General features: G+C 48.3%; 1 protein-coding gene across 3 annotated transcripts in view; it reads left to right on the top strand.

The window, feature by feature from the left end:
- LOC108040059 (proline-, glutamic acid- and leucine-rich protein 1) overlaps positions 1-14,535 on the top strand; it is a 42,687-nt gene that overhangs the window by 6,828 nt on the left and 21,324 nt on the right. The window lies entirely within an intron of this gene.

Here is a 14,535-nt window from a genome sequence, read left to right as displayed (position 1 = left end):
TAGGAAGTTGGGATTTTTTATGAGTATTGTAAGGATGCTCTCTGGCCAGGATACAACTCTCAGTCGGATCCAGAGGTCCTTTTACAAGAAATTTGTAAAGTCACTGAGACATAGGGCTAGAGAGTAATGTTCGCGCGGCGAACGACGATTTTTGATCAATTATCCCGAAGTGCTCCAGGACCTTCGAGGGTGCGATAACGTCAGGCCACCAAGTCCTTCCGGGACGAAAAATTCCACGGGCTGGACCTTCGGGCGAGGCCGCAGCCGGGTTCTATCGTGGTTGGCCGAGATACGTGGTCCGAGGGGCCAAGAATCCCACGGGCTGGACCTTCGGGCGAGGCCGCAGCCGGATTCTATTGTGGTTGGCCGAGATACGTGGTTTGAGGGGCAAGAATCCCACGGGCTGGACCTTCGGGCGAGGCCGCAGCCGGATTCTATCGTGGTTGGCCGAGATACGTGGTTCGAGGGGCCAAGAATCCCACGGGCTGGACCTTCGGGCGAGGCCGCAGCCGGATTCTATCGTGGTTGGCCGGCTGGAAACAAGTTTGATTAGTCGGAAGGATCTGCCTTTCCGTTAAGATGTGGGATTAATAGGGGCCGGTGAGAGGATCTTCCATCTCCCCGTCGGAGTTAATAGGATACGAAGGGATCTGCCACTTCGCGGTAGGATACGAGGAGAGGATGCGTGAGAGGATCTTCCGTCTCGCCGCGGGGGTTAGTAGGACACGAAGGGATCTGCCACTTCGCGGTAGGATATTAGAGGGGGATGCGTGAGAGGATCTTCCGTCTCGCCGCGGGGGTTAGTAGGACACGAAGGGATCTGCCACTTCGCGGTAGGATATGAGGAGAGGATGCGTGAGAGGATCTTCCGTCTCGCCGCGGGGGTTAGTAGGGCACGAAGGGATCTGCCACTTCGCGGGGGAGGGGGATTAAGTAGGAGAATGAGGGGATCTTCCGCCTCACTACGCAGGCAGGTTAGTGGGTGAAATTCAGTAGATCGGGATAACGTGTATGTATATGGTGCAAATAATTTACCGCTTCCAATTGGGTCATCAGTCGCTAACGGCCTGAATCACTCGGGGAACAAAGGGGTACGGGGTAAAAATAAAATGCATAACAATCCGGCTTGACGTTTCTTTTCGTACGAGTTCACTCCATTTAATTCTTTGGTTTTAAAACGTCCCTGTGTTTCACTGCGCCGATTACACTGATTCACTAACCTTATTTCCTACCGACCGCGTTCTCTTTCACACGTGTTTCCTTTATTTTTACTTTGTCCGCGTGCGCGACCGATCGCTTCGAAGTTCAAGAGCCGAGCTTGTCCCGGAAACCGCCGTGTGACCCTCTCATCCTTTTGGACCTTTTCTCACCAAGGAAGGTTTGGTATTTTCCCTATTTTCCAGTATTTTTCTCTATGGTTGCCACCTCGGGCAGGTGGTGCGGAACCAAACTTGACCTATTTTGGTTTTATACCCTAAAATCCATAAGACCGCTTAACCATTACTAAATTATAATACTTCATTTTAAATCTCTTACATACTAATGGTAATAATGTGAAACTTAGATAACTATTGTTTAAATATATATATACCGGGGGCTGATGATGAACCGCCCGTCGCTCTTCACGGTGACGACGTAGTGCCAATCCAGTCCCTTAACGGCGAAGCGAACGCGATGTCCCCGTCCGGCTTGTTCGGCCGCCCTCTCGGCGATCAGACGAATGGCCGATGTCGGCAATCGCCGCAGTTCGCCCGTCCCAATCCAACCTTCAGGTAACGGGGCTAACTCGTCTCGAGGTACCTCCGGAGTTGCTATGGATGAGGTCAACTCCTCCATGAACGACCCGTCCCAACCGGTCCCCTGGATCTCGGTCAAGACCTGATCGAGAACTCCGTCCTCCCATTCGGTCAGTGGTGCTCCTGGCGGTGCGCAGATCGGGGATTGGTGTGACGTCGATTGGACTGCAACGTCGTCCTCCTTGGCCTCGTCCGTTGGGTCCGGGTCTGCCGTACTGGCCTCCGCTGCCTCCGAGTTCTGGAATACCCGACGGAACAGGGGGCGATCTTCTACCCCGTCCTCGCTGTCGGTTGCCAACTCGCACTCCATAAAATATTTCACGTGGTGAGTCCCGTGGTGCGAACTCACGCGGCAACGCTTCGTCTCCTGCCCTCCGGTCTCCCGTGGTGAGCGCCGTAGTCCGACTGGGGATGTCTGGACCGCCTGGACGCGAGTCTCCCTCGGCGAGCGTCGTCGGCAAGTTGGCGACGTCTGGACAGACCGGGCACGGGTCTGCTTCGGCGAACGCTGCCAGCAAGTCGGGGATGTCTGCGTCTCCTGCGCGCGGGTCTTCTTCGGCGAGCACGGCGGCCGCCGGGGGACGTCGGGACCTCTGCCTGGGGACGGAACGTCGCGTCCCAATCCAAAGCGGGGGGTAGCGGTGGTGATGGAGGTTCGTCCACGTAAGGACCTTCGGCGTGTATCCAGGGTGTCTTAAACACGACCGACTTGACCTCGATGCGCATCATCGCGACATGCCCTTCCCAGCGGCTGACTTGGTCTTCGACCGTACGATGACACGAGTGTTCAATGGAGGGACGTTGGTGGGACTCGGTGTATCGCGGGTGACCGCCTCGAGGATCTCGCCTGGTCCACGGCTGTTCGTCGTCTCCTCGCGGTGCGTAATACCCTGGCCCCTGTGAGCGACGACCTCTCGTGTAATCCTGAGGCTCGTCGCGTTCGTCGCTGCGCTCGCGTTGCTGGAGTCGTCCTCGACGTTGAACGCTGCCGATGGTCGATCGGGTCGTCGTGTTTCGCCGGGTTTAGGGCTCCACATGCCCGCAAACCGCGACCCACCTGTACCCCCAGGCTCCTGGTCGTCGGAAGACTCAGCGCCGCCGTGTGGGTCTTCTTCACCTTGGCCATCGTCGGTAACCTGGTCCTCTGCGATCTCTCCCTCTTCGTCCCCCGATGTGTCCGAATCTCCTCCGCTGTATCCTTCCGCGACCCACTCGTCGCGATCGGAAAGGTCGTGATGAAAAGATTCGGTATCGTCGGAACCATCCGACAACTCGATGACTTCTTCCATCTGAAAGCGGAGACTAAACTTATAGATACGAGACCCTTATTGATTAAGCTCCCTACCTATCGGTGCAGTGAAACCTCTACTTAGAATACTTAGATAATAACATAGGGTGTGTTAGTACAATTCAGCTTAGAAATTACCGTATGACCTTGTATCCTACTTAACCTCTCGTGTCGGCCCCCTGGGTAGCCTCGTCATCTTCTTCTGCGGCGGCATTCTCGAAGTCCTCTGAGTAATAGGGTTTCAGTTGGCTGATGTTGGCGGAGCGTGAACGTCTTTCTCCGGGGCTTCGCAACAGAACAAGGTTAGGGGATGTGAACCTCGTTACGGTGTAGGGACCGTCATATTTGGGGGCCAATTTGGCGGCGAAACCCTCGGCTGCCTTCGAGAGGGGATGTTGGCGTACCCACACTTTGTCACCGAGCTTCGGTCTCCACTCACGGCGTCGAAGGTTGTAATGACGTGCTTGCTCTTGGGAAGCACGTTGGAGGTTGGATCTGACGATGTCGAAGATTCCTCTGAGTTGGAACGCTTTTCCTGCGGGGTCCTTAGATATCACCGCCGATCCAGGGGTGACCTCGTCGTATAACATAGTAGGGAGTCTGGGTTCGCGTCCTTGCGTCAGAAAGGCGGGACTGTATCCCGTCGAGTCCGATACACTTGCGTTGATGGCGAGCGCTATTTCCGGTAACAGCTCGTCCCAGGAACTTTGGTCTCCCTCGGTGAGTTGGGCTATCATCGTCTTGACAGTCCGATTCGTCCTCTCGGTAGGGTTCTCTTGTGGACAGTATGGGGCAGTATATTGGACCTCTACCCCTATCGTGCTGAAATACTCTTTCAAAGTGCGACTGGTGAATTGAGTACCATTATCGCAGACGAACTTCCGAGGGATGCCGACCCGACCCAGTATCCGTTCCCGGAATGCCTTCTGAACCTGGGCGGTGGTAGCTTTCCGTAACGGGATCAACTCCACCCATTTGGAAAAGATGTCATGAAACACGAGGAGCATGGTGTTTCCGTGCTTTGACCGAGGTAGCGGGCCGACAAAGTCTGCGCATAGAACGTCAAACGGTTCGCTTGTTACGCGGGTTAGCATTTTGCCTGCCGCCTTCGTCTGGGCGGTTTTAAACTTCTGGCACGACTCGCAGCGCTGGACGTAACGCTTCGCGTCTCTAAACATGCCGGGCCAGAAATACCTCTGCGATAGTCGGGAAACGGTTTTTCGGACGCCCAAATGTCCAGCCGTGGGCGCGTCGTGGCATTCTCGGAGGACTCGGACCCTGTTTGAACTAGGGACGCACAGTTTCCATGGGAAGTAGTCCTCGTCATCCGCTCTATGTCCCAAATTCCGGTATAGTTGTCCATTTTCCGTCATGTAGTCTGAGAACTTCTCGGGGCACTCTCTTATCTTAACTTGCATACCTTGGATCCATTTACAGGGTGTCTCCACCTCGGTCATCTGTTGCAAGATTTCACAGGGTTGCCGGGATAACGCGTCCGCCACCACGTTCAATTTGCCTCGGCGGTACCGCACGTCGAACTGGAATTGTTGCAACTCCAGCGCCCATCTGGCTACCCGACCGGAGGGGCTTTCGATGGAGTTCAACCATTTGAGGGCTAGGTGGTCGGTAACCACTTCGAACCGATACCCTTCCAAGTAGCACCTCATTTTCCTAATGGCCCATATAATGGCCAGACACTCTTTTTCCGTCGTCGTATAATTGCCCTCCGCGGCCGTGAGTCGACGGCTGGCGTACGCGATGACCCTCTCCTGGCCTTCGATATCTTGCGACAAGACTGCTCCTAGTCCCACGTCGCTAGCGTCAGTTTGCAACACAAACGTCTTGTCGAAGTCGGGACATCCTAACACGGGGGCGGTGGTTAACCTCCTTTTCACCTCCTCCAGCGCACTCTGTTGTTCGGGACCCCACGACCACTTCCGGCCTTTCTTTAACAGGGCCGTCATCGGTTGGACCACGGTTGCGAAGTTAGGGACGAACCGGCGATACCAAGATGCCATGCCTAGCCACTGCCGGAGCTCCTTGAGACAGGTAGGGGACTTAAGGTTGGTAACGGCCGTCACTTTCTCCGGGTCGGTTTGTACCCCTTCGGCGCTAATCACGTGGCCTAGGTAAACTAACCTCCTCCTGAAGAACGCGCACTTCTTTGGATTCACCTTCAGGTTCGCCCTCCGCAGCCTACGGAAGACTTCGGCCAGGTTGGACAAATGTTGTTCCTCCGTGGCGCCTATAACGATGATATCGTCCAAATAGGCGAAGGCGAACGGCTCCATGTCCGCACCGATCACACCATCCAAAGCGCGTTGGAAGGTTGCGCTTGCCGAGTGAAGGCCGAAGGGCATGACCTTCCACTGGTATAGGCCTCTGCCCGGAACGGTGAAGGCTGTGAATTGGCGGCTGTCCTTGGCCATGGATATTTGCCAATAACCGTGCTTTAAGTCCAGCGTCGAAATGTATCGGGCTTGTCGTAGCTTCTCCAGAATATGGTTGATCCTGGGGACGGGGTACGCGTCGGGTACTGAGTGAGCGTTCAATTGCCTATAATCAACACACATGCGCCATTCACCCGTCTTCTTTTTGACCAACACTATGGGTGCGCTATGTGGACTCCGTGACGGTTCGATGGCGTCTTCGCGGAGTAGTTCGTCCACTTGGGTGTCGATCACGCTCTGCATTGCCGGATTCCTTGGGTAGTACCTTTGTTTCAAGGGTTTATCGTCTCGCATTATAATCCGATGCTCCGCCACGTGTGATACGCCTTGAAGCTCCTTGAAAAGCGCCAACTCGCGAGTGATGAATTCCCGCTGGTCGGGTCTCAGATCATCCTCTTCCGCCGTTGGTTCTTCGCCCTCTGCTTCGTCGATTTCATCTGGAAAGTCCTGCAAGGCCCTTCCCGGTTCGTCGTGCCTCCCGGTCCCGTCTCCTCCGTCGTTCTTTAATTCTCCTGATGGGGCCATCTGACGCATGATCCGGTTGTGTGCGGGGACCTCACTCTGCTCTGCATACCTGGTGTCCTTATCGTCGGGTTCTTGACCCCCTAGAACCGTCATACTCCTTCCTTCGAGTATTTCCGAGTTCGTATCCTCTGATGACATCCGATCGACTTTGCTCGGCCGCAGTCGGGGGTCTTCCACCGACGGGCGCAATTTTACCTTTAAGGTAGCTTCTCCGCACTGTATCCGTGTTCCCATTGCCGCCAAGAAATCCATACCTAATATCACGCGATCCAACATGGTTGGCATCACCAAGAATGGCATCCACACTCGCGTGCCAGCTAACTCCACGCGAGTACGCCATAACTTCTTCACTGCCAGGCTTGACCGATCAGCTAACGCTATCGTAGTGATGATCTCCTGCATCTCCTCAGGTCTTGCTACCATACGAGCGTACCCTTCACTCGCAAAGCTCCTCGACGCTCCTGTATCCACCGTGGCATCCACCCATCGGCCTCCGATCTGCACGGAAGCAGTGATCAGGCCGTTGCTTATCCTTAATGGTGGGTTTCTTGGTGCCGGGCTGTTACTGCATTCGTCTCCGCTGCGCCCGCATCTCGGCGAAGACGTTGTTCGTTTCCCGGGTGTCCCGGCGACAACAGTCGACGGTCAATGTGTTCCTTCGACCGCAGTCCCAACAAAAGTTCAGACGTGGGTTAGTACAACCCCGCCTAAAGTGACCGACTTCTCCACATCTACTACAAGCTCACTGTACGTCGACGTTCGAGAGGGGCTGTCTGATCATTCGGTGAGTTGCATTCCCTCCTTGAACGGGTACCCCGTGGCCTCGAAAGGGGTTCGGCGTCAGACGGGCGTTGGCCCTATCCCGGTCTGCAGTCGTCGTCCTAGGAATACCTGCGCGACTCGACGTCAGCTGCCTCACACTTTCGTATTCCGTTGCCATTTGGGTTAATTGTTCCAGCGTCGCGAACTCGTGGCGTCTTATATACAGACGATATTCCGGTGCCATATTTTCATAGATCCGATAGAGTTCTTCTTCCTTTTGGTATCCGGCTTGCTGCATCTTGGTCCTCAACTCGACCAAATATTCCTTAAACGTCTCATCAGCTCCCTGGGTGTGAGCTCGGATTTCGTCCTCTAGTCGCTCGAAGTAACGCGGGGGCAGGAAGAAACTTAAAAACTCGGCGCGAAACTCTGCCCACGTAGCTGTCTGTAAGCGGCTCGTGCGGAACCATCGCGCTGCCCTACCTTCCAAAATCTCTGACATGGCGCGGGGTACTTCCTCCTGGTTGATTCCGTAGGTTGCTATCTTCTCTTCAAGTTCAGCGATCAAGGTCAGCGGGTCCGACGTCCCGTCGAATCGTAGATTCCATTTATGCATCCGCTCGGCTAGTAAATGACGAGGAAGAGTGATAATGAGTGGAACTTCTGACTCTGGCGGCTTCGACACGCCATGATTTCCGAGTGATGAGGCGGTAAAATCTCGTGACGTGCCGGGATGGACACCTCGATAGCTTGTCAGTCTTCCGGGAAAACTATGACTGGCGAAATATGGAGCCTGATTCTGGTCAACTTGGGTTATCTTGGCTCCCGGCATGAACCCTTTGTCGCCTCCTAGGCGGTTCGGAGTGACGGCTCTCGAACTGTACTGCTCCTGTAGTTGAGCGAGTCGTTTCCACACCGATTCTGGAAACGATCCTGTGCTTACGAGTGTAGCGAACGCCTTCTGCGTTTCTGCTACGGTGCCGCCGGCGCTAAACCCGAACTCGAGTGCTAGAGCGGCTAACTCATCTTTACGCCGGGCATAAATCCATCGTAGTCCTTCCGGGACGAAAAATTCCACGGGCTGGACCTTCGGGCGAGGCCGCAGCCGGATTCTATTGTGGTTGGCCGAGATACGTGGTTCGAGGGGCAAGAATCCCACGGGCTGGACCTTCGGGCGAGGCCGCAGCCGGATTCTATCGTGGTTGGCCGAGATACGTGGTTCGAGGGGCCAAGAATCCCACGGGCTGGACCTTCGGGCGAGGCCGCAGCCGGATTCTATCGTGGTTGGCCGGCTGGAAACAAGTTTGATTAGTCGGAAGGACCTGCCTTTCCGTTAAGATGTGGGATTAATAGGGGCCGGTGAGAGAATCTTCCATCTAACCGTCGGAGTTAATAGGATACGAAGGGATCTGCCACTTCGCGGTAGGATACGAGGAGAGGATGCGTGAGAGGATCTTCCGTCTCGCCGCGGGGGTTAGTAGGACACGAAGGGATCTGCCACTTCGCGGTAGGATATTAGAGGGGATGCGTGAGAGGATCTTCCGTCTCGCCGCGGGGGTTAGTAGGACACGAAGGGATCTGCCACTTCGCGGTAGGATATTAGAGGGGGATGCGTGAGAGGATCTTCCGTCTCGCCGCGGGGGTTAGTGGGGCACGAAGGGATCTGCCACTTCGCGGGGGAGGGGGATTAAGTAGGAGAATGAGGGGATCTTCCGCCTCACTACGCAGGCAGGTTAGTGGGTGAAATTCAGTAGATCGGGATAACGTGTATGTATATGGTGCAAATAATTTACCGCTTCCAATTGGCTCATCAGTCGCTAACGGCCTGAATCACTCGGGGAACGAAGGGGTACGGGGTAAAAATAAAATGCATAACAATCCGGCTTGACGTTTTTTTTCGTACGAGTTCACTCCATTTAATTCTTTGGTTTTAAAACGTCCCTGTGTTTCACTGCGCCGATTACACTGATTCACTAACCTTATTTCCTACCGACCGCGTTCTCTTTCACACGTGTTTCCTTTATTTTTACTTTGTCCGCGTGCGCGACCGATCGCTTCGAAGTTCAAGAGCCGAGCTTGTCCCGGAAACCGCCGTGTGACCCTCTCATCCTTTTGGACCTTTTCTCACCAAGGAAGGTTTGGTATTTTCCCTATTTTCCAGTATTTTTCTCTATGGTTGCCACCTCGGGCAGGTGGTGCGGAACCAAACTTGACCTATTTTGGTTTTATACCCTAAAATCCATTAGACCGCTTAACCATTACTAAATTATAATACTTCATTTTAAATCTCTTACATACTAATGGTAATAATGTGAAACTTAGATAACTATTGTTTAAATATATATTGTGGCGGCCTAGCCGTCAGGCGGGATCGTCACAGTATTATGAATGAAACATATGAATAATTTTGAAGATAATAATTTACAGAATATTCTGCAAGGGTATATCAACTTCGGCTCCGCCCGAAGCTAGCTTTCGTTTCTTGTTTTTCACCTAAATCGTCTTTTGATTGCTAGGTCAATAATGTTTTATTTGCTGAAAATTTGAATATTTACCGAAGTGTAATCAAATTTGAATACGCCAACGAGAACTAAAAGTACAATATAATATGTTTGACCATAAAGAACCATAAAAACACTCGTTCGGCATGTTTTTGGACCGTGCAAAAAGCTGTATTGAAGCAGAAGGAGACTATTTTGAATAAAATAAATTGATTTTGCCGAAAAAACCATTTGTTATGTTTTTTTTTAAGTCCTGTTTACTTCGGAACGCACCTTGTAGGTTTAAACAGTTTACGTTCACAGTGGAGTTGACCTTTTTCCAAAGGGATCCACTAAATATGTCTTTTAGGTCGTGCATTTCTTGGGAAGGTAGTCACCCTGGGTTCTGGCGTAGACTCGTTGGCAGCAGAAGGGCAAGACGTCTGAAAAATGTTTGAGTTTGCTTCGAGCTCGAAGCTTTAATATGTGTTATTTTCAGGAGCGGTTGCTCGTCGACAACAGGCGGGTGAGTGGTTAGATGGCAGCGAGGGTTCAAGCGAGTGAAAGCTCTATTTTAGCTCTATTTTAGTTACAGCAAAATCAATAATGTTTGCGTGTACTATCTTAGTACCTGAGGTGATAATAGCCTTGTAAAATTGACGTCCTTTCCAATTTTGGTGCCTTTTTATTACGAAGCTGATATAAAGCAGTTACCTTCGACCTGTGGAATGCTTTGTATTATTTTCGGGATTTGCAGTTCTGCCTGGTGGACGATATTGACAAAGGATGGTTGTAGAAGTTTAAAGAAGTTAGATTAGGTAACATGCTGGTTGATTGCGCCACTGACTTTGACAGCAATGTGGTTCCTTTCACAGTTGCTACAAATTCTTCTTTATTTCCTAGACATGGTTCTTTGCTGTAAACGTCACCGGAAACTATGCGGACATGGCGAAAAGTGCAGTGCTTTCTTTTGTGATCGCATTCTTGGCAATAAGTGCACTGAATAGGGATGCTTTTTCTCCACGAGAGTTCTCCTGCAAATAAGATACTGCACTTCAATATATTGAAGTGTATATGCCCATACATGATGAATTGGTTAGGTCTCATTAATAAAGTTTATTCCAAGGAAGCATACACCGAGCTGACCTAAACGGGTTTAAAGGCCTAATTCTTCATAAAGAGGTATTAACCATCATAGTTTTTTGGACAGGAAGGTTAAGCTGCCCATAAAATTTGAAAGTTGACCGGCATTTAAGGACGTTTTTTAAGCTCGAGTCCACAATCTAGTTGTGGCGAGGAACGGACAAACATTTTTTATGCGATATTTTGTGTATTGAATCTTCTCTTTTGCAATTTATTATTTAAATGTTGTTGCTGGGTCTTGTGGTCTTTTCGCCGGTCTGCCTAGTGTTCCAAATTATTGACCGCGCAAGTATGACGCTTGTCCTTAAACTTCGTTTAAGGTTTCACCTTGTCGATTTTGTCTTTAACAGATCCTACAAATATTTACGTTTCGCATATACCTCAGTTATAGTTCTAAAAATCTTCGAAATAATGATGTTTTCTAAGCAAGCCTTTCCTCATAATTCGGAGCCTTGCTTTTTTCATCTTGTATTGTTTTTATACCCTTGCAGAGGGTATTATAATTTTGGTCAAAAGTGTGCAACGCAGTGAAGGAGACATCTCCGACCCTATAAAGTATATATATTCTTGATCAGGATCACCTCCTGAGTTGATATAGCCATGTCCGTCTGTCCGTCTGTCTGTCCGTCTGTCTGTTTCTACGCGAACTAGTCTCTCAGTTTTAAAGATATCGAATTGAAACTTTGCACACACCTTTCTTTCCTTTGCACGCAGTATATAAGTCGGAACGGGCGGGATCGGCCGACTATATCCTATAGCTGCCATATAACTGATTAATCGGAAATGCCATAACTTTGGTATTTGTTACGTTGAATTTTTGGGATTTTCTATGGGATTTTCTATGGGTTTTTTTGGCCAATCAATCCGACCTACCAAATTTCATAAGGATCGGCCGACTATATCCTATAGCTGCCATATAACTGAACGATTGGAAATGCCATAACTTTGGTGTTTTTAAAGTTAGGAAGTTGGGATTTTTTATGAGTATTAAGAATGCATCATATGAATAATTTTGGAGGATATAATTTACAGAGTATTCTGCAAGGGTATATCAACTTCGGCTCCGCCCGAAGTTAGCTTTCCATTCTTGTTTGTACTAGGTAGTTGTTTAGTATGTAGGGTTGCCCGTAGAGATAAGGTCAAGCTTGTTTCGTGGTGCTATAATAGCGTTGTATAGTTTCCTTTTTTTTTAAGGTAGGCGAGCCAAGGCCACAAGGCTTTATTTAAAGTGGTCACCAAAAAGGTCAAAGAATTTTACAGTTGAATGTGCATCCCCGTAGGCAACGCAGACTGCGCTCAGAATGCAATCGGTTTTCGTGTGTCCATATTCCATTCCGTTTTGTAGTGTCCTTCAACGGTGATTCTACGGTCCAGCAGATGTTAAAGCTTTTAGATTGTTTAAACTTCATTCTTATTTAAAGGCGGTATACCTTTAGGAGTCAGTTCTACCTGGAATAATGACTGAAGAATTTTATTTCTATTTACTATGTTAATAGCCAGTTTTACATCAAAGCTCTTTTCGTTAAGTTTAGCTATTGTTGCGCTAATAGGGACTGTTGGTTCGATTCCTTTGAAAACAACTTATAATGCACTGTTGGTAGGTGTAGTAATTTATTTTACTGATGTCGAGGTATTTGTCCACTGATAAATCTTGTTCGTCATTCGCTTGTATTATTTTTCATTTATTTTACTCCTTTTTATGTACTCGACGTAGAATTTGTTTACGCGAACTTGATCATTTTATTTTTTAACAATTCAGCACATTTTGCCTGCCGAACATAAATAGGTGGCGGCCTCAGTTGCTTGGCGGTAAGTGTTTGGGCGATAACATTATCTTCATTTGGGTCACTTAGAATAGAGAATCTTATCATACGGTCATACTGGTAGAGCGAGTTCGTGAGTTAAATGTCAAATGCATGTATTTCGGAAGATATTTTTTCTGCGTTAATGAGTTTTCAATCATGATTTGAGCCACACGTGAGTAATCGCTTGCCAAACTGTAGTCAAACATCTCTGCCCAGCTGGTCCATATTATTTTGTACCCAACGGCGGAGACATTGCTGGGAAGTGTCATATATAATCAGTTGATGCTGAGTAAAATATTGTGGACGTGAATCTCACCTATTGCTCAGAAAACACGCTTTAGGTACATAATCTCAGGAAAAGTCCATGAATCTTTCAAAAATGTCTCGGTCCACACGGTTATAGTTTCTAAGGACAAATCATCTAAGAAATTCAAAGGATTTGTTCGTCAATTCTGATCAGTACGATTTTCCAACTTCTTGATCCCATCCGAAAAGTAATTTTTCGGAAGGTCTGCAAAATACTCCTCCGTGGCGTCGATGACTTCCTCGCGTGAGCTGATTTTTTTATTAATGAGATATCTTTTCAGGTTCGGGAAGAGATAATAGTCCGAGGGAGCCAAATCGGGTGAATAGGGTGGATGCCGAAGCAATCGGAGCCCTAAATCACTTATTTTAGCCGTGGTTGCTACGCTCTTGTGCGCCACTGCATTGTCTTGCAAAAACAAAATTTGTTTCGCTTCATGTGAAGCCGTTTTGCAGCGATTTCGGCCTTCAATCGCTCCAACAATGCACAGTAATACTCGCTGTTGATGGTTTTTCCATAATTTATAATTTCAGTCAAAAGTTTGCAAGGCGATGCAGGGACATTTCCGACTTTGCCATCCGTTCGTTCGTTTCTACGCAAACTAGTCCCTCAGTTTTTAAGCTTTCTGGATGAAACTTTTCGAAAAGTGTTCTTTCTATTGTAAGTGATATACATGTTGGAACAGACCAGCTTTGTCGACTTTATTAAATAGCTTGGGAACAATCGGGGGAAACAAAAACAAATAACAATATCGTGTAAAAATAGCCATAATTTTCATGCACCGGAAATTTGGCAAGGTTGCGGCGGACGGGCTCTGAAAATATATATCACAATTTAATTATTATTTGCATACCGACATGGCTGTATCAACTTCGTTATATACAGGATCAGAAATTTCTCTGCGTAACAAACTTCTTAACAAAAGTTTTATATATATTTTACAAGGGTATAACTCTTAGGAAAAATAAAACCGACGGATCAATGGCGTTTTCATTACGCTGATATAACGCGTTCCAGGAGACAGTTAACCCCGTATCGCTTTGAGTCTTGTGCCTGAGACGGTAGAGTTGCTGAGCTGCTGATTACTGACTAATGCTTTTAATTAATTATTTCGAGTTTGAGTAGGGTAAAAAAAACACAGGACCTCAGCTTAACGCTAAGCAGATTAATGTGATTATTATTTTGCTTCACACTGTTATCGGGGGTCATGGGAGCTGCTTTCTTTTTGTTTGTTTGTAGTGTTGTCACTGTAGTTTGGCATATGGCACCACTTAAAAACCAATGATATGGCAATTTAAATCGGACATCTTTAACAAGTAGCTCCCATAGAAATATCAAAAAAAAAAAAAAATGAAAACAAATTATTTTACTGCAAGGGTATATAAACAACGGCTTGCCGAAGTTTGCTTCCGTTGTTGTTGAATGTACCTATTTAAAATTGCTCCAGATACAAACAAAATAATTTATAAATTTTTTTTTAAATTTTTGTTACTTTTTAATTCCCTTGCAGAGGGTATTATAATTTTGGTCAAAAGTGTGCAACGCAGTGAAGGAGACATCTCCGACCCTATAAAGTATATATATTCTTGATCAGAATCGCGTGCTGAGTTGATATAAGCGTGTGCGTCAGTCCGTGTGTCTGAACTAGTCTCTCAGTTTTAAAGATATCGAATTGAAACTTTGCACACACCCTTCGCTTTGCACGCGGTATATAAGTCGGAACGGCCGGAAATGCCATAACTTTGGTGTTTGTAAAGTTAGGAAGTTGGTATTTTGTATCGGTCTTATATTTGGCCAAACAATCCAACCTACCAAATTTCATAAGGATCGGCCGACTATATCCTATAGCCGCCATATAACTGCTTGATCGGAAATGCCATAACTTTGGTGATTTTAAAGTTACGAAGTTGGGATTTTTTTATTTACAGAATATTTATCTTTACTTTGTTGTTTTTTTTGTGTTTTTTGTACAGTAATTATTT

Source organism: Drosophila rhopaloa, unplaced genomic scaffold (genome assembly GCF_018152115.1).
Source record: "Drosophila rhopaloa isolate 14029-0021.01 unplaced genomic scaffold, ASM1815211v1 contig_164, whole genome shotgun sequence".
Lineage (NCBI taxonomy): Eukaryota > Metazoa > Arthropoda > Insecta > Diptera > Drosophilidae > Drosophila > Drosophila rhopaloa.
Note: the sequence above shows the minus strand (reverse complement) of the source record. Positions and strands in the feature narration are given on the sequence as shown.